This window comes from Macrobrachium nipponense, chromosome 15 (assembly GCF_015104395.2).
Source record: "Macrobrachium nipponense isolate FS-2020 chromosome 15, ASM1510439v2, whole genome shotgun sequence".
Lineage (NCBI taxonomy): Eukaryota > Metazoa > Arthropoda > Malacostraca > Decapoda > Palaemonidae > Macrobrachium > Macrobrachium nipponense.
The window spans coordinates 68,520,110-68,543,833 of record NC_087208.1 but is presented as its reverse complement, the minus strand read 5'-3'; the positions used below and the strand labels follow the sequence as shown (position 1 = coordinate 68,543,833).

The 23,724-nt window shown below is 38.8% G+C and overlaps 1 protein-coding gene across 3 annotated transcripts in view; it reads left to right on the top strand.

Moving 5' to 3' along the window:
• Window positions 1–23,724, top strand: part of LOC135195042 (TSC22 domain family protein 1-like) — a 499,143-nt gene that overhangs the window by 438,537 nt on the left and 36,882 nt on the right. The gene's annotated exons all lie outside the window — the stretch shown is intronic.

The window sequence follows — 23,724 nt, the reverse complement described above, 5'->3', positions numbered from 1 at the left end:
TTAAATTTTACTCTTGTGATCAGTTTTTTATATTAATATAGTACTTTAATGAAATATTAATTCCAGTTTTTTTATAGCGTTATATCTTATTTTCGTAAAAGTGTTTTTGCAATTTACAAATGGAATAAAATGTTTTAGGAGATCTCGCCTCATTACATCTTTGTATTTCGCGTTTGCCAGTCAGATTTATCTTTGAGATTTGGTCGTATTCTTTACATTTGAATCAGTTTATATACTGTTTTAACATAAGTAAATGTTTCCATGTGTGTTTATTCATTTTAGAGTAAAGGGGATGGGCAACCTGATGCCCTTGACTAGCCCAGGCCCGCAAAAAAAAAAATAATATTAAAATAACTCACGGAAGGATACGAACATCCATTCGACTAAAACGAACCGGGAGAATCAAATACCAGTTAGACAACTGTCAGCAATTAGTACTGACCTTAAGGACAGTTCCCAGTTGAGGAACTGCCTGAAATATTATTGTTGAACACAGTAGAGGAACTGTTCACAGTTGGGAACAGTTGCGTCGCTACGCAGTGGTGTTGAAAGTGTGTGCTTGCTGAGTTGCTGGCATCACGAAATTCCCCATTAATCATCAACAATAGATCTGACGAAGACAGTCCAGTGCTGTCGCTGCTTATTTTTTCTCGTCGTGCTTTTGTCTTCGCTACTTCTTTTTTTTTTCAGAACCATTGTTTGATTGCAGTATCCAAAGTGTTTGTGCCAGGCGGGTCTTTGTAGTAGTATTTGTCGTCCACTTCTCGTTCAAGCGAACTTGGCGTAACTGCTTAGCGTACATATCCCGAATACCAGTTAAATAACAAAAAGCTTTAGTTTGGTTGGTAAACGAAATATATTTGGCTGTTAGTAAAGCCTTGTTTTGAAAAGGCTTCCTTTACGGCAATCGGGTAATAGTAAAAGTATTTTGATTGTCTCCCTTAATGTTGTTTATCTCTTGCAGTCTTTAAGTGTTTGTCATCAGTGTTTCTTTTAACCTTTTTACTGTTTGAAGAACTGACCTTGCCGACTTAAGCTGCGTGCGTGTTAGAGAGAGAGAGAGAGAGAGAGAGAGAGAGAGAGAGAGAGAGAGAGAGAATATGTTCCCTTTGTATGGTCGTTGACGACCTTGAGGTTGTTACACAAGATTTTGTCCGTTTTTTGTCCTGCTACATAACGTAACGCCTTTTAATTCTCATACCTCCGTCTGCTTCTGAATCTAGGAAACGACGACGAGGAAAACTGAAGTTTTGATGTTCAGTTTGAAGGATAAATCGGGCTTATAGAATTGATTTGATTTTTTAATACAAATTCCTAGGTAAGATTATTGTTATATACTGTTGATCTCAACCTGGAGTTATGATATGCTTATCTGATAATATATCGCTTGGGAAGTCATTAATCATCTGAGGTATATTTAGACCAGAAAAATAGTGGGATAAGACTCGTTTCCTGAGGCAGTGTCTGGGGATTTAGTGTTTATGGCCTTGTGCCTGAAGGTTGTAGATAGAAGAAACATACTAAAACCTCACATCTCATAGAAGTTTGAAGTTATTTTCGAGCAGAGGAAAATGAACCCAAATCAAACGTGCATTAAGGTTTAAAATGGCCCCGACTGACTTCTTGGCAGCGTGGTATTTACCGTGTGGTTTGTCGGTGCCCCGAGTATAAGAATGCTGCGTAACCTTTTTTTTTTTTTTCTTTTCCTTTATTGAGTAGCATCGGACGATGTTTGTGCCCCGTGGTCACTGAAAAGTCCAGCCAGCTCACGTGATGGTTGGCTGTTGAGTTATTCTGTTGACTACTATGTATGGTCTCTAGACAACCATAACAACCTAAGATTGCTTTGCCCATCGGCTGTATAGTAGCGACGAGAGAGAAAAAAAACACTGGACGATTTTTTGTGTGCATCGCTGTTATATAACTTCCTGACCGTTTGTACCCTATCCGAGAGAGTGCGTCTCATTAACGCCGGGTTCACGATGAGCCAAATTATCTGTATATGGACACGCTATATGATAATCAAGTGTCATTTAATTTTTATTGGTAAAAAAATTTAAAATATTTAAGGTAGATTTGCCTGCTCAGTGCATTACAGTTGAGTTGCCTCAGACAGTAATCAAGGTCATTTTTTGCCACGTGAATGTTATGTTCTTTGAATGTTAAAAACTTTAATGCCACGAATGCTAATGATGCAGTATGTTTACTGTCAGCTGCATTAATGATTGGGTATGTAAAATTGCTTTGTACTGGTTATTGTTGTGAATATCTCATCCACATGAGCGTAATAGAATTATATAAATTTGATGAAAATAATCTACAATATAAAGTTAGATGAGCCTCATATATAGTAATCTCAACACAGAGTATTAAGTGTGATTGTACTTTTACAATGTGCCGTGAGAAGTAAGGAAGTGGAAGCAATAGATAGCGTTCTCAGTATGCATGGACATGAGGTTTGTTTTCATTGAGACAGGACCATTTATGTTTTTAAAGTACAGAGAAGCGCCTGCGTATTCCTGCTTGCCAGCAACGGCCTGGGAGGCGGCCAGGCGGCGACAGAACGTTCGCAGAGAGATAAAACGGGATACGAAACTTGAGCGGAAATTGCATCATTTGTTTTGACACACAATATTCACTTTTCTAATTCGTAGAGTTGCATTTTTTTTGTATTTGATGTAAATTTGATCGTATTATTATTATTTTTTGTGCAATAGCTTATTAGAATGTAAATTTTGGGATGGATGGCTGCTGTCAAGTTGAATTGCCGACGAAGAATTCTGTGGGTAGTCTAATTTAAGATTAACTCTGGCTGTTTGACCAAATGCCAGAAGTGTGTGACGGTTGAGTAAAGATAAACAAGATCGTATTTCTCTCTCTCTCTCTCTCTCTCTCTCTCTCTCTCTCTCTCTCTCAAAAACACACAGCCACAGGCACAAAAGAGATGGGTGTATATAAATGTGGTGCGTTCTACAGCTGGAATCCATTTTAGAGACACAATGAAGGAGAGAAGAAATGCCCTGCTGTCTTCTCATTGTTACCAGAAGTAATACATTCATCGTTTTACTGTCTCAAAAGCTTGCCTCTATTTTTGACTTATGTGACTGCGTAATTTATGTCTCACACGGAAGATTTATGTCAGCTATCTGGAATTTGCTTGGATTTCTTATGCTTAAATACGTCGCTGGTATATTGTCTACAAAAGTGACCTGTTTTATATTATTGCCACGAATGTGCTAGTTTGTGTATTATATTGAGATTACATTGTGTAGTGGTAGGTAGTGAGAGAAATTAATTTTTAGTTTTCTGAAAAAGAAAACTGTTGTGACGGGCTCTCTCCGTCCCTACTTTTTCTGTCCGTCCTCATCTTAAAAACAAACTGAGGTTAGAGGGCTGCAAATTGGTATGTTAATCATCCACCCTCCAATCATCAAGCATACCAAATTGCAGCCCTCTAGCCTCAGCAGTTTCTATTTTATTTTAAGCTTAAACTTGGCCTTAATCGCGTGTCTGGCAACGCTATATGAGAGGCCACCACTGGGCCGTGGCTGAAAGCATGGGCCTCGGCTCATACAGAAAATTCCCTTGCATGTTTTTTCTCTCTTAAGATAACCTTCACGTGAAAGCAATTGAATTTATACCAGTGGTTGGTTTTTAAAGAGGGAACGGATCCTGGTAGGCATGTAGAGGCGACCAACCTTCTTCCACGAAGGATCGATTAATCGGTGTATTGAACTGTTCAACTGACGTCACACTCCAGGTGCCCTTTTCTCTAGGGGAAGTTGAAACGAAGCATGTTACGACCTCTAGATAAGCTCTTCCCCAGCGAAGGGGTAACATGACGATTAGAAATGCGTAGGTTATTGATGTAGTACACTCGTCCTTGGGCGATTGTGCAGCTGCGCACCCCCGTCCTCATTAATGACGAGTTTTGAAAATGCATAAATAAAAATAAAGTTCATCCAAGAGAGTAAACATCCATTTTATTCCCCCCCCCCTTTTTTTTTTTTCCTTTGTAGATTATTATCCCGATTTTCACTCACTCCCTTCCTCCATTCTCTCTCCCCCTACTCCATTCCTCGATCCGCACCCCCAACTACGCAATAGACATCGATCGCGTTTCTCTCCAGTTCGTCAATCTACGACAGAATTGTCGTTGGCAAAACGTCCGTCGTTTAAAAATGTTGAATTACTTTCCTTCAGTTTGATGATGATGGTGGTGATTGGTTTAAGGTAGGTGTACTAGTGTCAATGTCTGAAAGGGTGGGGAGTCTTTTGTGTAGACCTCAGGACTCGGACCGAGGGCAAAACAGACTGGGTAAAGTTAAATGACCCAATGTTGTACCAGGCAGAATATTGGTTTGTTAGACCCGACATGGTAGATGATATCGATGCACTGTAGTCACCATAACCGAAGGGTGTTTACAGAGTCCCTTCTGCCTCTACCTGCACCTTTCTTTAAACAATTAAGCTTATATCCAGTCCCGCTTCCTGTCTTCCATTTTGCTAGGTAATAACCATTGCCTCTTAATGCAGAAGTGTGGTTTTATCCCAGTTTCGCCTCTGAATCCTTTTACTTCATCTCATACATTTTCTGGAATTCTGTATTTTCCTGTCTAACCGCTCTAACTCCCTTTTTTCATTCTCTGAAGCGCTGACTAGCTTAAAGTGTCATGTTGGTTGTCTGAATAGCCTAAATTTCATGATTCATTCAGTCATCCGAAAAAGATTTACAGGCTGTTCAGGTGACTGACATACCTCAGGCTTTACTGCATTAATCTTGTATAAATTAGAAGCCTGGGTTTTTATTAGTCATACCTGAATACTTTTATGCATATTTGAAATGAATAGTTCGTGAGTTCGTGCCCTTTTTGATAGAGTACGTCTAGAGTTTATTGTGGAAAGAAAATTCCTCTCTCTCTCTCTCTCTCTCTTTGTTATGTAGTAAAAATGTAATTCAAGTGTTTTGTTTCACTGTTCACTAATTCGGTGTTTTGTTTTGTTTCCTGGTAATGCATAAAAAATGTGTTGTTTTCCCTCAAATTTTCGTCATTGCAGCAAAATCAGCAAGCTGATGGTAATTGTAAACTATTTCCGTGTTTTGAATCTCTCTGCCGGTGCCCCTCACTTTCAGATACCGTTAATTAATCTGAAGGTGCGCCAGACGACCCGCAATAGATTCAGTTGTTTGCAGCCTTTGCAAGGTCGTCCGACCCTGCCGCCATCTCTGTCGCCGCCGGACTCACAACGCTGGCGCCACCTTTCTTTTTTCGGGACGTCTCCGGTCTTCGATATTGGTGGGTGAGTGAGTTTGGGCCATACAATATACACTCTTATTCCCTTTTAGGAACGAAATTCCATTGCAGAAAAGGCAAAAATCGGAAGAAATGCCGAGATGAAAGCTCAAGTATCACGCCAGGAGATGCATTCCTTCGCTGCTTGCTCCTCCTCTATTATTGACCATGGATCGTGTTTTTGCTAATCCCCCAGATAAAGTTGAAAATAAAAGATTAACTCATCCCTTTTCAGTGGTTTTCCTCATGAAAGAACTACAAGCCGCTGGGAAGGTCAGGTGGACACCAAGAGAGATTGGTCATTTCTGTTGTTTCAACAATTCACCTTGTTGTTTGTAAACACATTAATTTATGTATTTGCGATAGCCGTAGTAACTCTTTACCTCATATCTGAATATATATATATATATATATATATATATATATTTATATATATATGTATTATAAATTTTTTATTAAAATTTGCAATTTAAAGATGTCGCGATATGTCTCCTGTTTCACCGAGGTGGTTAGCTGATCTTTACTTGGCTGTTTTGCCTGATTTGTAATAGTTAATCCCAGAGATTAATGGTCTTAACGTGGAATTTGGTCCAATCCTGGTACCAAGATTAAAGTAAGAGCTTGTAATAAGAGATCTCTAATGGATTAACGTTCTTCAGGGTGGTCTTGTTGTGTTAGGTTACATTCGATGTCTGTTTTCGTCTGATGAAGGGTATTAGTACTTTAGTCAGCCATACTTCCAGCAATTAATATAACTTATTTTTTCTCACGAGCGAACGGAATTTCTGTCTATGAAATCTATAGTCAGAAAACTGGTATAAACAGTTTATAACTCAAAATTCTATGAAGTATTAATTCAGTAAGTTATCGAGAGAGAGAGAGAGAGAGAGAGAGAGAGAGAGAGAGAGAGAGAGAGAGAGAGAGAGTTATTTTGACAAAAATTATACAATTATTAGTACAAATTTGTCCGGAAAGAGACATTATACAAAATAAACAAAGTGGACAGTAATCTCCTCTGTTCTTGCAAATACATTACCTACAAAGAAAAAATACATCAAGAAAAATACAACTTCAAGCGCAAATAATATAAGCCATAAGACTATAAAAAACGAAAAAAAGGCACTTACTACAGAGAAAACCCGTAGTCACTTCACTGTCCAGCATTTAAGTCCTAACACACATATGCTTGAGAGAGAGAGAGAGAGAGAGAGAGAGAGAGAGAGAGAGAGTTGGGACTACTTAGGCCACCACGCCACTCCCTACTACGCCACGCGCCATTATCTGCTCGACCACCCCATTCTTAACAGTCCACCTGTTGATGACATTCCGAAACAAATTATTGCCTTCCCTCCCAACACTGCCTCACGAAGGAGGTCGTCGCACCCTGGAAGCACCAGAGAAGCCTGGCAAGCAGAAAAAGAGGAGGAGATGCAGGTTTTTCCAATCGGGCCGTGACTGGCGGGAAGATGAGCAGTGGCTCTGGAGTCCCGGCGCATGCTCCGAATAGGCCAGCGGGGACGATGAGCTACAAGGATGCCTGTTGGGGCGAGATGGAGGATTTTGGGTCCCATGATGGTGCTCCTTTTTCCGCACATACATACGCACATACACACACACACACACTCGTTTTGTAATGCGTAGGGTCGCCTCTTTGTTTGTTTGTAAGTTCGTTTTTGTGCGTAGGGCGTCTGGCGATTTGTTATTTACACGAGATTGGCGTGGGTTATGGGGTGTGGGGATGGGTGTTGAGCATCAGAATGGTTGTGTCATGGCTTCTAGACGGTAGGCAGGTTAGTTAGAGGATACCACTTTAGTGTGAGTTATGCAGACACTGCGATGCAGTAGGATTCTCCGTCTGGAGATCATATTTGATAGACATGTTACATTGGGGATGCTATGGAATCTGATGGTCAGGTGAAAATTAAGCGAAAATATACATAAAGTCTGAGGCTTTGTTGTTCCTTAGAATGTTGCCCAAGAGGAGCATCATCAGCTCTTCGTATTGGAATGTGATGGCGGCATGGCAATAGTTCAAACAAGTTGAGATTCTGATCGATGGTCCACGTAGGTAAAGTTGAAACGTAAAAGCCGCGTGCGTGTTATAGCGATGCGCATTCTCCCTTCCTCCCCCACCTCTCTCTCTCTCTCTCTCTCTCTCTCTCTCTCTCTCTCAGGGAAGATCCCCCTCCTCCCCTCGCCCCGCAAGGTCATCCTTCAGCTGTTGACTTTGCATCTGCTATATAGTTCAACCACTCAGCCCTATAATTTTGGTGACTTCCTGTTTTGCTTTCTTTTCTTCTTTCATTTTACTTTGCATACTTTGTCTTTATTTGACTTCAGCATAAATGTAAGGTGATTACTCTTTTCTAACGGCATACTTTTTATTTCTATTTTACTCCAGCATAATTGTGAGAAGACGACTTTTATCCAAAGTGTCTCGTTCGTAAAGAACTCTCAAACTCGTTCTACATGTTTTCTTCCTTGTTCGTTGACATGAAATCCGCCTGTGGACTTATTTCCTCCTACATGAATTGTTGAGTATGTTGTCTATGGCCATTTGTGTCCGAAATAAAGCTTTTGAATTGAATTTAATTGTTGCGATCACTGTCTCCATTTTGAGTGTATTTTGGCAGACTCTTAAAATAGTAATTATCTCTAGGAAACTTATGAGATTCGTGATGTTGGTTACAAGGAAAGATATGAATCCACCTTTATTTAGGGGATGTTGTATAATTGTTTTTATGTCGTTTTATCTATATATATATATATAATATATATATAATATTTTTTTTTTATTTTTTTTTTTATTTTTTTTTGTTATTTATTTTTTGTTTGAGTCGCATTTCAGCCATGATTAATGTGAGATTTAAATAAATGCTTTGCATCTACCGTTTGACCCAGCATTTATATCATCTACAGGCAGATGATACAACGGAAGGAGCAAGACAGTAAACCCCCGAATATGGTAACAAGCTTCCTTCTCAAGCAACTCTGCTTTCAGCACCTCAACCGCCAGTTTTCTCAGCATTGCGGGACGTCTTTTTGGGTGGCCACCTTTCGGTGCCTTTCGGAACGTCCGTGAATCTTGTTTACGATCTGCCTGGCCGTTATTTTAAACCTCCCGTTAATCTCCCGTTGTTTTGTAGCATTTGAATCTCGACTTGTTTCACACTAAGCTGGGATGTTGTTATAATAAGTCTTCTTGGTCCCCCACCCTTTTTTGTTTTATTGGCAGGCGTGCTTGTTTGTGCCTGGCATTGCTTCGTGATGTTTAAGTGCTTTTAAATAGATCGCCGGTTTAAGGGTAAACGGGAGAAAATTAGTTAGCTATAGTCCAGTAATTGTGTGTGTGTGTTTTATATATATATATAATATATATAATATATATATATATTCATATATATATATATATCTATATATACAGACACACACACACACACACACACACACGATTCACGTGTTAGTTTTATATGTGTGTGTGTGTAAGATAGAGCATTACTGTTAACATTTAAATATATTACAAAGGAGCAAATCTCCGGAAGCATTCTTTCAGTATAGTATAGGATAGAGGACTGTTGATGGACCCCTAGGGAGCATTTGGACATTCGTGCACTTTTCATACTTGAAGTTTGCCTGAAGGACTTTCGAACTCTGGCTGGCTATACTGCTGTCATTTGAGAAGTATCCCTCCGCCGGGTAGGGAGGCAAATGATAAGATTATATTAATGTGGGAACCGGGGAGAGAGAGAGAGAGAGAGAGAGAGAGAGAGAGAGAGAGAGAGAGAATGTCGTGTTTGAAAAGCAATAAAAGCAATGATTGCAAGAGAGGATTACCTGAGCATTGGAGAGAGAGAGAGAGAGAGAGAGAGAGAGAGAGAGAGAGAGAGAGAGAGAGAGAGAGAGAGAGAGAGAGAGAAAGTTCGAGGTCACTGTAGAGACTGGTAGCTCACATGGGGCATAGAACTCCGTCAGGAGCAGCAGAATATCTCGCATTATTGCCCTTGACATATCTCCATCTGTTGCCAGAGTATTTCATTAAATCCTGAAAACTGCAATCTCTCGCTCAAGTATTTCTTATCACATTTTCTAAGGTATTTTTCAATGTGTTTGATTTCGATCGGATATAATTAAAACAACGTTTTAATTATATCCCTAAGTTTTAAGCTAGTTTCAATTGCTGTTCATGAAGTTTTTATCTGTGACCTTCCGTCAAGTTGCTACTGTAAAGTGTGAACCAACCTCTGCGTTGCATTTCAGGATCTTACAATTATTGAAGTAATGAATTCGGCAAAACACCAGATTCACTCATTGGTGATTGAGCAGCTAAGATCTCCTTAGTTGCACTTTGCATCGCTTTCGCTTTGCTTTGCTGTAATGAAGTTTTGCCCCACTCCGCTGACCGATGTGTCTCAGGAAACTATTATTATTAATTATTATTAATCATATATACACCTTTATGAAACATGTTGTTGTGGTTATAATGATAGAGCTCACCGCATCATCTTATCTTTCAATGACCTCGGTACCCAAATATGTGGGAAAAAAAAAAGATCGTCAGATAATCATAAAATTAGGGAAGTCCAAAAAGAGCACTTCAAACCCATGTTATGCATGCTAGTATGATATTTTGTTTTACAGTTCATTTCCGCATATCCTAAACCATCCTTCAGGGACGGCAGACCGGACCAACGGCAGACGGGATGTGGGAAATGGTCATGCACCACCATGGGAAAAGGTCACTTTGTGGTCAGATCGACAAGGAAGAGGTCATGGGTCTATGATTCCACCATGCGTGTGGTATCCTGCCCCCTCTCCTCTTCGTTCTCCCCCTCCCCTCCCATCTCCCTACCTTTCCCTAAGACCCCATGAGAGCTTCAATTTTAAATGAAACGATAGCTTCTCTCTCTCTCTCCTCTCTCTCTCTCTCTCTCTCTCTCTCTCATATGTTATTGATATTATGAGGAACTGGTTAGAAGTGTTTCCAAAAAAATCAGATTGTATATTACAGTAGATTGTTGGGGACTGCAGCAGGGTGGATTAGAGGAGTGAGAGAGTGCGAGAGTGAGAGAAACATGTGAGTGATGAGTACTCTCAAACTTTTACTCAAGGTCTATAGACCTTGTATGTACCCATATGAAATCGGAGATCCTCGCGAGGTAATAGGAATAAACCATTAATATTTCTTATTGTACGTTCTTCCTGTCTTCCCTCCTCTCTCTCTCTCTCTCTCTCTCTCTCTCTCCTCTCTCTCTCGTTTACATGATTTTCAAGTTAGTGACAAAATTTCAATGTCTCACATGCGATATTTTTATTTTTAGTTTCATTTTGTGTGCTGCTTCTCCTTAGCTTCCTTGTCGTCAAGGCCCGGTTGCGCATGTGCAGAGCCAATTATTTCATTCATTGTGTAGGGTTTTTGTACAGTCGCTTAACGAGACAATTGAGAAAGGGGGATGCAACAATTGGATGAAGATTTATGGTTCATAGTTGTCTCCCAGTGACAGGGTCTTGTGTCCTTGATTTTTTTTTTTTTTTTTTTTTGGTAGTGAACAAAAACACTTTATTTGTATATTAATTTATACATTAATGTTTTTTCTGTTGCGGAAATCACACGTGCACGGTTCCTTATAGTAGAAATACAATTTATTCCTATGATCTCAAATTCAGCTAGTGGTTTTTTGTGTTAACTCTGAAGTCTATTTCAATTTTTAAATCGTGTTATCGCTGTCTTTTCCTCAAATCATATCTGTTCTCTGTATTTCATCAACTCTATCGCCCAAATGCTTTGCGAGATACAACCAAGTACATAGTTTGTCCTTGTTGATCCATTGCGTTGTCAGATATTGCTTAGTCGGCGAATAAGCGTTATCAGTTTTTGTAGTGTATTGATTTTATGGTTGCTTGTTACGCTGTTGCCGATTTCGTGAACTTCTTCGATGTATTTCACCATTTTTGTGGAGTTTTATCGAAAATACAGTTTATTTGCTTGCATAATGACCTAGTGATTTTGTGTACATTATATATATATATATATATATATATATATATATATATATACTATATATACATACACTACTACATACATACATACATACATACATACATACATACATACTGATATATTATATGATATTGATTTTTTATTCATATTGCCTTATTTATCTCATATTTTCCCTCAACCTTTGCTTTATCTATCTCCATTTAGCTACACTATCATCACCCATCATTTAACTTTTCTTCCTACAATTTGAAAGTAAAGCTCAGCGTTCCAAAGGTGTCGATGGACGGCCATTTAAGTCACACTGCTGTTTACCTTAGCGAGAGGAGCAGGGCCTGCTTGCCTTGACAAGAGCCGGGGCCCTCGCTCTTGGCATTGAATACACAGACAGACAGACAAAAGGTGTCTCTGAGAAGAGTTTGACCTCCATCTTTCTGTTTGATATTGCAAGTGTGCGCCCTCTGTGTTCCCTGAATGGGATGAGTGCCATTAGGGTATTGCGTAGGATGACGCTTGTGACCTCGCAGTTCAGTCGCAGTTTGTTATCATAAGTTGTCATGTTATTTCGCCAGTGCTTCCTCCTCGTGCTCCCGTGATCTTTGGCATTTTGGGGTGCTGGCTGACCCTTCTCTCTCTTGGACGCTTCAAGTTTTTGTTTTAGACCTCGGTCTGTAACGTCGTGTTTTTTTTTTTTTTTTTTTTTTTCCCAAGTAAGAGATGCATACGGAAATAATTTCTTTTTTCTTCGAGAAATTATTGTCGTAATGTCGTTACGCTGATTATATATATATATATATTATATATATATATATATATATATATATATATATATATTATATATATATATATATTCAAGTATAGTCGACTGTATGCTTGATATATCTTATCGACATTTCTCAGTACTGTCTGTGTTGGCCTTTCAGCCTGTTATTAGCAAAAAAAAATAGAGGTCTGCTTCAAGTATTGTCAAATGAGGCGTTTGTTCCCTAAATGACTTAATCTCAATTTTCGCGATGTGTCATATACAGAATCTGTCATTATTATTATTTTTCTACGGTTTTTGTTATTACTGGTATTTTCCTTTTTCCATTATTAGTGTGAATATTATCAGTATAGATTTTTGCTACATTCAGTTTTCTTATTCAGCCTCCTGGACCTACCTGCTGTAACCACCCAAGGTCCCCAGCTGGAATTTAGTTATATACCAATCTGTTCACTAATTGTTTTTATTTTTAATATTTTTTAACTGTTCTTCAGCAACTGTCTGGATATTGCCGATTAATAATTTCTTATCATGTCATCTCATGTAGATATCTAGATTGTGTATGTCATTGTCTGTACCTTGTATATTCCATGAATATGGCCTCGAGCTGAAATAGAATTTATTATTATTATTATTATTATTATTATTTTTATTATTATTATTATTATTATTATTATTATTATTATATTATAATATTTATTATTATTATTATTATTATTATTTCAATATACCTCTGCTCATTATACTGTTGTTAAGCAATTAAGTTTTGTTTTTTTTATATCTAGTCATTCATGTTATATATATATATATATATATATGATATATATATATATATATATATATATATATATATATATATATACATACACACGTATACTTATATGACGTGCATATTAATGAAAAAAATATGAATTTAATAAATTCATGATTAATTGTAATATGTTACATTCCCTAAAATATGTTGTGCAAGTGGCAAGCACATGTGGAGCAGGATAATTCGGTTTGACCAGCTTCGGACAACTAGGAAAATCTCAATGTAGGGGAAGGTGGAGAAAAATGGTGGCCATAGTACCGAGAACAAGGTCATCCAGCCAGTAGAATTACGACATCACAACCCCACGAGACTAGTTGTTTCATAGCATGGGCCCGTCTCAGACTTACCACGTTCTCTCTCTCTCTCTCTCTCTCTCTCTCTCTCTCTCTCTCTCTCTCCAGCCGCCAAGTACTCTCCGTCTCCCCCCGTCCCTCCCTCCTCTCTCCTCTTCGCTTCCCTAACCCTCGAATCTTCCCCTCACGCGATTCGCAACAACCCGCTGCATTCTTTCGGATTGATTCCGATAAATTTTTCAGATGACGTTTAACGGCGAGTGGAAAGTTTTAGAGTAGCTCTTGCCGGGTGAGCGACGTAGTTCTTTTGAGGGACTTTTTTTTTTTCAATCACGTTACTTTATAAATTATAGTATCTCAGTAGCAGTATTTTTTCTTTTTGTTTATATGTCTTCCCCTCTCCCTCCGTCTCTCATACGTTTACTTTTTTTTTACGAATGTAAAATATAAAATTCTATTTGTTTAAATGTTTCAATACTACATGGCTGATTTAAATTTGAGTTATTTATTAGTATCAAAAGTCTCTCTCTCTCTCTCTCTCTCTCTCTCCCTCTCTCTCTCTCTCTCTCTCTCTCTCTCTCTCGTTTACGGGATACTTATTTTTTACGAACATAAACATGTATATCTTAAAGATTAGCAGCTCTCGAGGAAACCAGAACAGCCATCACATAAATGACAGCTCAACGAGAAGAAGTTCCAGAAGACTGCTGGGCCTTGACCCAGGCTACAACCCAAACATCTCTTGAAAATGGGCCCACGATAGCCTGAAAGTACTCGGATGTGGAGTAAAATTAAATGTAAATACTTAGAAGTAAACAAGTTACACAGTGTTTTTGTGGGTTTCTTTTTCAATTATTATTATTATTATTATTATTATTATTATTAATTATTATTATTATTATTATCTGGAGATGAACCCTATTCAAAGTGAACAGGTCTCCAGCGGCCAATGACTTGAGAGTCAAGCCTCCTAAGAATGTGGTGTTCATGTATGAAGGAAATCGTAGAAGATATGAGGAAATGCAAGAAGAGGAGATCGAGTATTGAAAAACAAAGCTAAATTAACACATTATTTAATAAACTGATAAGAATGTAAACAATTTATTATAAGTACAAGAAATGTTTTGGGATAGTAATTTATTGCATCTTTTGAGGTTCTAATTGCACATACTCGGGGAGATATTTACTACACACAAATGAAAGAAAATTTATCAACGACTCTCTCTCTCTCTCTCTCATCGACTCGTCTCATCGTCTCTCTCTCTCTCTCTCTCTCTCTCTCTCTCCTGTTTATAAAAGCGTCTCCCAGAATAACATGAAACATAGACCACATAGACCAAATGCAATGAAATATCAAACGGATGAAAGGGAACTTGCGTGGTATTTGTTTATCAAAATTTAGCTTTTAGAGAGAGAGAGAGAGAGAGAGAGAGAGAGAGAGAGAGAGAGAGGAGGAACGAACGAAGGATGGGAAACATTAACGCGTAATAAAAAGGAAGTTGAACGCTTTGGTGTGTGTGTATGTGTGTGTGGGGCGGGGGGGGAGGGGGGCATAGCAGGCGCAAGGCCCTAAAAGCGCACTTAAAAGTATGGTGGAAAAATCCATGACGTCAGAGAGCGCGTGGAGACGCGGGATACCGGTTGGGTGGGTGCGGGTGTGTTCGTTCGTTCGTGTGTGTGTGTGTGTGTGTGTGTGTACTCTGAAGATAGTAACACTTGCTGCCGTAGTAGACTTCTGCGCGAGCGACTCCTCGATCTGTAATACATATACAGCGGTTATATCCATTGCTTCTATTTCCTTCGTCTTTTTATCATCTTGATATGACGGGTTTAGTACCCGATGTTCTTCAGCACATAAGTGATTAGATTTTAATGGAATTTTCATAAACTTGTTTATTTATAACGAAGGAAACGCCCTCACACAGATTCGTATCCCGTAGAGTAGATACTGTTATTGAGTTGCTTTGCAATTTATTTTTTGTTGATTAGTTTACTTATTGTTTTAATTTTTCTTGCCAACTAAATTTACCGATGATCTTACATCTCCCCCCAAGGACAGTCGTTATGAGTCACTTGTTAATAAACAGGTGTTGAAAATACTGGGGGTTTACCGAAGACCGGTGTTTTGAGCCGGAGGAGTCGGACGGGTAATTCCCATGTCGACATTTTGAAGGAACTTTTTTTTTTTTTTTTTTTTTTTGTGATGGCATTGATAACGTCGCTTTGTTTTGCTTCTCCGGCGACGCATGCGCCGTTTCCAACGCACTTTGAACGGTTTCCGCGAATACTGATACGATCTTACTGGTGTGTAAAATTAGACAGTATATACCTTTTGCGTTTTTATTACATGCATACATACATACGTACATACATACAACCGCATTCATCTTTCTGTTTTTGAGATCTATTTAAAAAATGCACAGCAAAGGGATTTTACCACATTCATCTGAATCAAGGATGAGGCCTTGGTACAGATAAACCTGCACGCGCGCGGATATATATATATTATATATATATATATATATATATATATATATATATATTATATATATATATATATATAATGTGTGTGTGTGTAGAAAATGGATTCTCAATTACTTTGATAACGGTTTACTTCCGTGCAATCTACTTCTGGGACTGTTACATTGCAAGGAACAGAATGCTCTTGAAACATTGTTTCGTTAACATTACACATTTCGCCACATTGCATCTCTGTCCTTCCTCGCTGTTTTTGGAGTACCCTTCCAAGGCTCTTGGTCTTTAGTGGAGAAGGGGCTCTCTTGGGATATGGTTGGTGGGGGGTCCTTCGAAGGTCAGGAATTCTGCGAAAGGGTCAAAATGACCTTGGTGGCTCCATTTCGCCCCACCCACAGCGGTGTGTTCCCCTTCGACGTTTCATCACATTCCTCGTGTTTCGCAACGGGGAGACGATGGGGGAAAATGGACAGTCGTTCGTTTCACATTTGATGTTATATTTAAATATATCTTAGTTTTACCAGACCACTGAGCTGATTAACAGCTCTCCAAGGGCTGGCCCGAAGGATTAGATATGTTTACGTGGCTAGGAACCTTTTGGTCACCTAGCAACGGGACCTACAGCTTGTTGTGGGATCTGAATCACATTATATCGAGAAATGAATTTCTATCACCAGAAATAAATTCCTCTGATTCGGCGTTGGCCGAATCATGTTATAAAAATTTTGATCTGAGTTTTATGCTTAGGATCCACAAGATTTTACGTAGACATTCATGAAACCACTTCACCGTGAACGTCAGTATTTCTCTGTATTTCATCGAGCACTGTCAAATCAGTCTCTCTCTCTCTCTCTCTCTCTCTCTCTCTCTCTCTCTCTCTCTCTCTCTCTCTCTGGCCTTGTAGCAAAAGTGGTAACACTTTCCGCATACAAACTGATTGACCAGCGTTTGATCCCCGGGCTTATAACAGGGTTGAAATGATATGAAATGAATGCGACCCTAAAAATCCACCGGTCTGCGTGGGCTTTACCTCTGTGAGGTCAATCATACTCAGACCAATGGGCCTTCACAAATTAATTTCCTGAGAATCTTTCCGCCGCTTCAAGTAAATGATGTTAGAATGTAAGTGTGCAGTTACCTTACACTTCTGATACTCAAAAGCATAGGCAGTATTGACAATTGTGCAACAAGATCACTATTTCTTTTTTCTTTACACTGAGATTAATATTAGGATGTGTCTGAGTGTCGTTGACACTACATATGTAGATAGACTGCTTGACTGTGGGCGTTCTCCTGTATTAGGTTAGAGGCATACTAAGATGAATATATCAATTCATCTTTTACTTAAGGGAATTTGCGATGTTTTTTAATACTTGGGACGTGCTTGATAATCTCTTTTGGGGCACAGGTCAGGAACATGCTATGTATTCTAACGTGTCGCCTGATGTTCTATCAGTTCACTGATAATCACTGATAAAAGTATTTGTTTAAACTACCTAACTCTCAAGTAATTGTATTTTTTCCTCTCACTCTCTTATTGTGCCGTTAGTGTTTGGCCTATGCTCAATAAACACAAATATACTATTCCTGACATTCCGTAGATACTTTACTTTTTATCACGATTATTTGTTTAACAGTGTTTTATAGTAGCTTTAATTTCACATAAGTGTAGTAAACCATATGAATTTCAGCATTCCTTCAGCCTTCTTGCAGACGTCATATGAGGGGACCACTTGAAGACTTCTAAATAAAAACTCACTATCCTTTCATTGTTCGATTATGTGACACCTTTCTCTCGCAGTCTCGGTATAAAAGATTGGCTTGTTTGTGTCTGCATCAAAGCTATTTTCCTCTTCAGACGGGGCCAGGAGGCAGACAAGCACCATTTTCTTTGGCGCGACAGTAGGTCACGTGAGCCCTTCCCGAACGTGATCTTTCAAGATCGATTGACTGAAGATGAAAACCATTTTCTCGGGGACACATCGTTTTCTTGTATCGAAATGACTGTTGTTGAACTTTGTCTGAAGTATTTGGTCCTTCTCTTGGAGTTTTACGGTTAGGTTGTTCGTATTGCCGTTATAACTGGCAGAATAGAAAAAAAAAGTAGCAGTTGTTTTGATAAAGGTACTCGCATGTTCTGGTCACATTACCGATGATCTGTAGTAAAAACACTGTTGATGTTTTGGAATTTGCCGTGAAAGCTTCATCGTTACGTCAGAGGGGCGAAAGTGGCATTTCTCTGTGCTGTACTTGATACAGAATAGCTTTTTATTAAAGAATAAAGCTTCGTAAATTGAAATGAATGCGTGTCATTTTTACGTATTCTCTCTCTCTCTCTCTCTCTCTCTCTCTCTCTCTCTCTCTCCTCTCCTCCTCTGTGTGTGGTGCTGCCCTGTGTGGTCTCTCCTCTTTTTCTGTGTGTGTGTGTGTGTGTGTGTGTGTCTCGCTTGCTTGTGCAGGGATACAAATCATTCAAGTTAACGCAAACGTATGTTATGCCCCAATAAAAGCGAGGCACCTGGACCCCATTCGGTATCCAAAATACCCAGGTTTTGTTCATTTGTAATTTGTTTCATAGTTATGCAAAGGTGGAGAAGTAAAAAGAAATGATGTCTCAATGCAGAGTATGAAAATCTCAGTAAGATAGTTTACAATATTATTTTGAAGGTTCACCATGTCAACACTAGCTTATGTGGGACATCGTATGCATATCACGTTTATGTCGTGTAGTAGATATAATTAAAACACTTATAAACCTTTCTAAACATTTGATTTTTTCAATCTCTTGTCGACCTAATTGTGCCCCTTGGTTAAGCCCAAGGTTTAAAATAAATAATAATAAAAACTTGGTCCCTCGCTCTTAAGTGCCTCATGCATGCCTCTTATGTACATACTGCTTGCAGAAAATAATTAGATAATGAGTGAAGCTCCTTTAAAAGAAAACCAGAGTGCTGACGAGGTGGCAGTCAATTCAGGATTATTATTAACTTCCTATGTTGCTAGGAGTGAGGGCATACAATCTGTGACGCAGCAAAGTGCCTGTGCTCTCGTCTGTGTGTGTATGTATGTATGCAACTTTTATCCAAGCATAGGAGGTACTGGGTCACACACACACACACACACACAAATGCGTGGGCAGAGAGAGAGAGAGAGAGAGAGAGAGAGAGAGAGAGAGAGAGAGAGAGAGAGAGAGAGAGACTGTAAGCGATAGTCAGGAGACAAGTTGCTGGTCTCCCAAATTAAGCGATGCCGCCGACCGACCTGCTTCTTATAACTTCTCCACCCACGGTTTTTTTTTTCCTTTTTTTCTTCATTTTTCCATTATTTGAAAAACTTTCGGGAAGACGATTTTCATCTGTTGTCTTTTCTGGCTTGGAAATCCTCTCGTGAATTCCTTGGTGAGAGAACTCGTGGATAGCTTTCGCAGTATGCTCAAAACAAAACAGTTTGAATTTGTGAGCAACGAATTAATGCTGGAGTGTTTGACTTCTTGTGATCTCTCTCTCCTGCTCTCACCACCCTCCGTCTGTCTTTGTCAGTGCGTTTGACCGGAGATTTTCTTTGATGGAAATTTCCATTAGTTAAGCCTAATGGAACCGGTGCCAGGCGTTGCAAGTGGCGCCATCTCATGATTTTTGTGTCTGTTTACTTGCAGTGATTCGTTGTTAATTTACTCCACTTATATTTGGTCCTTTATTTTTTTTAATATAAAACCGTAATCTATAAGGAATTATAAAACTTATTCCGAACTTTAATTGATTTATTGTCAAATTCCTTTTCGGGCTGCATTATTCAGTATTTTTATCAGATATATATATATATAGATATATATATATATATATATATATATATATGTATATAATATATACTATATCTATAATATATATATATAGAATATATATTAATATATATCCCTTTTATATCTATATTAATTTATAATTAGATATATACATATATATATACAGAATATCATGTTTACATACATACATAAACATAAAAAAAACATACTACATACATTGATTGATTGATAGAATTATTGTTTCGGTTATAATTAACTTTACTTATTTCAAACCAACTTCACTTACTTCAAACCATCCACGTGAGGGAGCACCCGCTCTGTTATATTAGGCATATCAGCTTTTAATACTTGACTGCCTAAATAATGTGATATGTGACCTCGCATCAATTCGAGAATTTTGCTTTTGTCAAAGCAAATGTTTGTGCCAGGATCCAATTACTTCACCAGCTAAATCCAACATGTAGCTACTGCCACAATCTGACATTTACCACTTACTAATTCATGTAGAGAGAGATGCAAGCAAATGTCCGGTGGTAAAATTCATTTTAAAAAGAGAGAGAGAGAGAGAGAGAGAGAGGAGAGAGGCGTCTTGCAAGGAGTAACATCATAGAGGAAGGATACATTGACCTCATCATCCCCCCTACCTGCGTAGTAAGACTCGAAAGAGTGACCAGTGAGTAGGGAGGTTGGTCTAAGTGGGGGTGGGGAAGCTGCCTAGCTAAATAAAGGTTTGTGCAGGGTTTTAAATTCAATAGGGCTGGTGGTATCTTCAATATCACTTCTATTAAGAGAGCATGTTGTACGGTTGAATGTGATCTTATATATGTATTATATATATATATATATATATATAATATATATATATATATATATATATATATATATATAACTCTATTATCCCAGTAACATCCAAGTCACTTCACCTTTGGGATATTCTGTATCTTAAGGGATGTAATTCATCATACCCAGACAAGGATTCAAATCTTGATTAATCCGGTCGAATTTTAGTTCTGAACTTGATATCGATATCACTTAATGAATACGATCACAGTCACCATACTTCTGTAGCAAAGAGGCATAATAGGTTCGAATTCTGATCAAGGTAAGAGGACTTATAGAAATCCCCTCAGGTGTATACGTTATCGCCACAGTAAAGTGAATTCTGTTACTGGATTAATCGTGGCTTAAATATGTCACTTGTAGATATTTTAGACACCTTAGGGGCTTGACTCCAGAGAACGCGACCTTTCTGTTCATTCGTTTGTTTTTAATGGAAACCTTACCACATTAATCTTAAAATGAAAGAAGTTTGTACTGTATGTACTACATGGCAATGATTATTTCTCAGTATCGCAATCCAGCCATGGCGAACAGCTTCAAGTCGTCGTTATAGATAAATGGCAGTGTGTGTGCACTACCAGCATAGGCATATAGCTACACAGACAAGCACATCCGTGAGGCCGCGTATCTAACTGCTTTTGTGCCTCTTACATTATGACCCTTTTGAAATGTTGATTTTCATCCTCAAAGTTTTGTTTAGGTACCTGACTGTGATTTCCATAAAAGGACGCCATTGCAGTTGAGACTTGATTGTAGTATGTCAGCCTAAAGAGAACACAGTATTGACCTTTCGTCACATGCAGCTCGAGGAGCAAAAGACCAATATCATGTCATCGGAGCGGGCCAGTGCCCTCATGCGGTGCACTGTAGGCATTACATAAGGCCCCTAGCTGCAACCCCTTTCATTTTTATTACTGCACCTTCGTTCATAATCTTTTCATCTCACTTTCCATTCTCTCCTAACAATTATTTCATGGTGCAGCTGCGAAGCTTTCCTCCTGTTACACCTTGCAAACCTGAGCACCTCAGTGGCGTGGTTGATATGGTCTTTGCCTGCCACCTTGGTGGCCGCGAGTTCGATTCTTGGGCATTCCATTGAGGTGTCAGAGAAGTGTATTTCGGGTGGTAGAAGTTCACTCCCGACATGGTTCGGAAGCCACGTAAAGCCGATGGTCCCATTGCTGAGTAACCATTGGTTCCATGCAACGTGAAAACACCATACAAGCAAACACCTTGCAAACTTTTAACCGTCAGTTTCAGGGCTGAATGACTTCTTAGGCCCCAGCGCTTGGCCTTTGGCCTAAATTCTATTCTATCCTTCAGTCCCAAAAGCATGTAGCATCTTCTTATTATGATCATCTTATTCATTAAGGATTCAGTGATTGTCTTGAAGGAACCTCATACTACGCCCGCCCATCATGCTCTTAAAGAGTCCTAGGCCCGTGAACTCGAGCCACGTGACGTCGGAGGTCGGGGAAAGTATAGCCTAGTCTCTGTTGAATGCCAATAGTGTAGGGTCGAGATCACGTGTCTCCAGTGACTGAAGTTAAACCGGTGCCCGTATCTCACTCTTGAATGACGTTGTAATTTACTTTTCATACATTGAGATACATCGTGTAATGCTATTGTGTCGTTTAGTCACAGGTCAGGACTAAACCACCGTCTTCTTTTTTTGGTACAGTTTTGAATTGAATGGCTCTCAAAGTCTCTAACGGTGTCGTTTTGTATAAAAATTTTGTGAAGATATTTAATTGTTAAATATACAATCATGAGGCATGTCTTGGCTATTTGGAGTAACATTTGAAAGTTTACGAGAGGGAAGAGAGATTTGCTCATTTATCAATCTGTTTTTAAAATGCAATATTTGTTGCAACGAAATTAGCAGTCACTTTATTCGTACCCAAGAAATTATTATCCATTATGGCATGAAACACTAAAATGGTGAAGGAATATCTCTCTCTCTCTCTCTCTCTCTCTCCTCTCTCTCTCTCTCTCTCTTCTCTCTGTGTGTGTGTGTATATATCTATATATATATATATATATATATATATTCTTATATATATATATATATATATATATATATATTATATATATATCTAGGGTTTTTCGAATTCGGAAATAACGTGATTATTCATCCACCGTAGAAATAAATAAATAAACGAGCAAGAAGAGATAACAAACAAAAACGATATTAAAGTCTATACACAACAGCAATGAAAATTGAGAAAATTAAAGACACCTGTTCGGCGCTCAAGAATAGTATATCATACTCTTGTTACTTGGGACCATCTCCATCAGTAAAATGAGTGCGTGTATCCATTATTGCTAGGCATTAGACAGACTACTGGTGTCGATTGTGATCCATTCTGTCTCCTCTTTATACTGTAGACGTTCATCTGGTGCTCACTTGATATTAATCATTCATGCTTCTGACTTACTTTTGACGCAGCTGAAAGCCCCCCGTAGGAGTTAAGGGAACAGGAATTCCTAGTCTCACCGTACACAATCATAGATTGGGTTCTAACCTCTACTATGTTTTTCCTTGCGGTCAGATCTTGTCGAGGATCGGGGTTTTTAGTTTTTTCTAAAAGAAAACGATCGAGAAGACTTTGTCCGTCCGTCCGCGCCTTTCTGTCGTACTCAGATCTTAAAGGCTACTGAGGCTAAAGGGCTGCAAATTGGTATATTAATCAGTCACCCTCCAGTCTGGGTAGTTTTCATTTTATTGAAGGTTAAAATTAGCCATGATCATGCGTCTGTCACCGCCATACGGGCCAACAACACAGGCTACTGCAGGGCCGTGGCTGAAAGTTTCATGGGCCGCGGCTGCGAGTTTCACACATTATACGCCGTACAGATAACTCGATTGCGCCGGAGTCATGTTTTACTTGTAATTTGTGGAAACCAGTCAGGCAGTGAGATGATATTATAAATATGATGTAGACATTTTTTTTTCCTATAATACAAGGAAGCAATCGAAGAGCAGTTACCGTAAAGAAGTGACCAACCGTGTAGCGTTGACTTCCTGTGGATATCAAACGATTAGACGATTGTGCTTCCCTCGTCGGTATCTATTCTAAAGGAAGCTAATCCGTTCTCATTGGTATAAAGGAGCCTCTCTGTAAGCTATAGCATATTTCACATATGTGAGATTGGTTGCTGTTAGTATTCTCGTTATAATGTATCATCCATTTCTAAGATGTAGTTAGGTACTTGCTATTCTCTCTCTCTCTCTCTCTCTCTCTCTCTCTCTCTCTCTCTCTCTCTCTCATGTCATTATGACCTTAACGCCGTATGACTGTATTTTCCCTCCAGTACCTTTCGTAGTAGATCTCAAGAAAAGATTGATAAGAAAAAAAACGTAAAAAAAAAAAAAAAAGTTCTTTTCTTGTGCGATTGAGGCCGGCGATAGAAGATCGAAGACAGACAGACAGAGGCACCCTTATGCCAT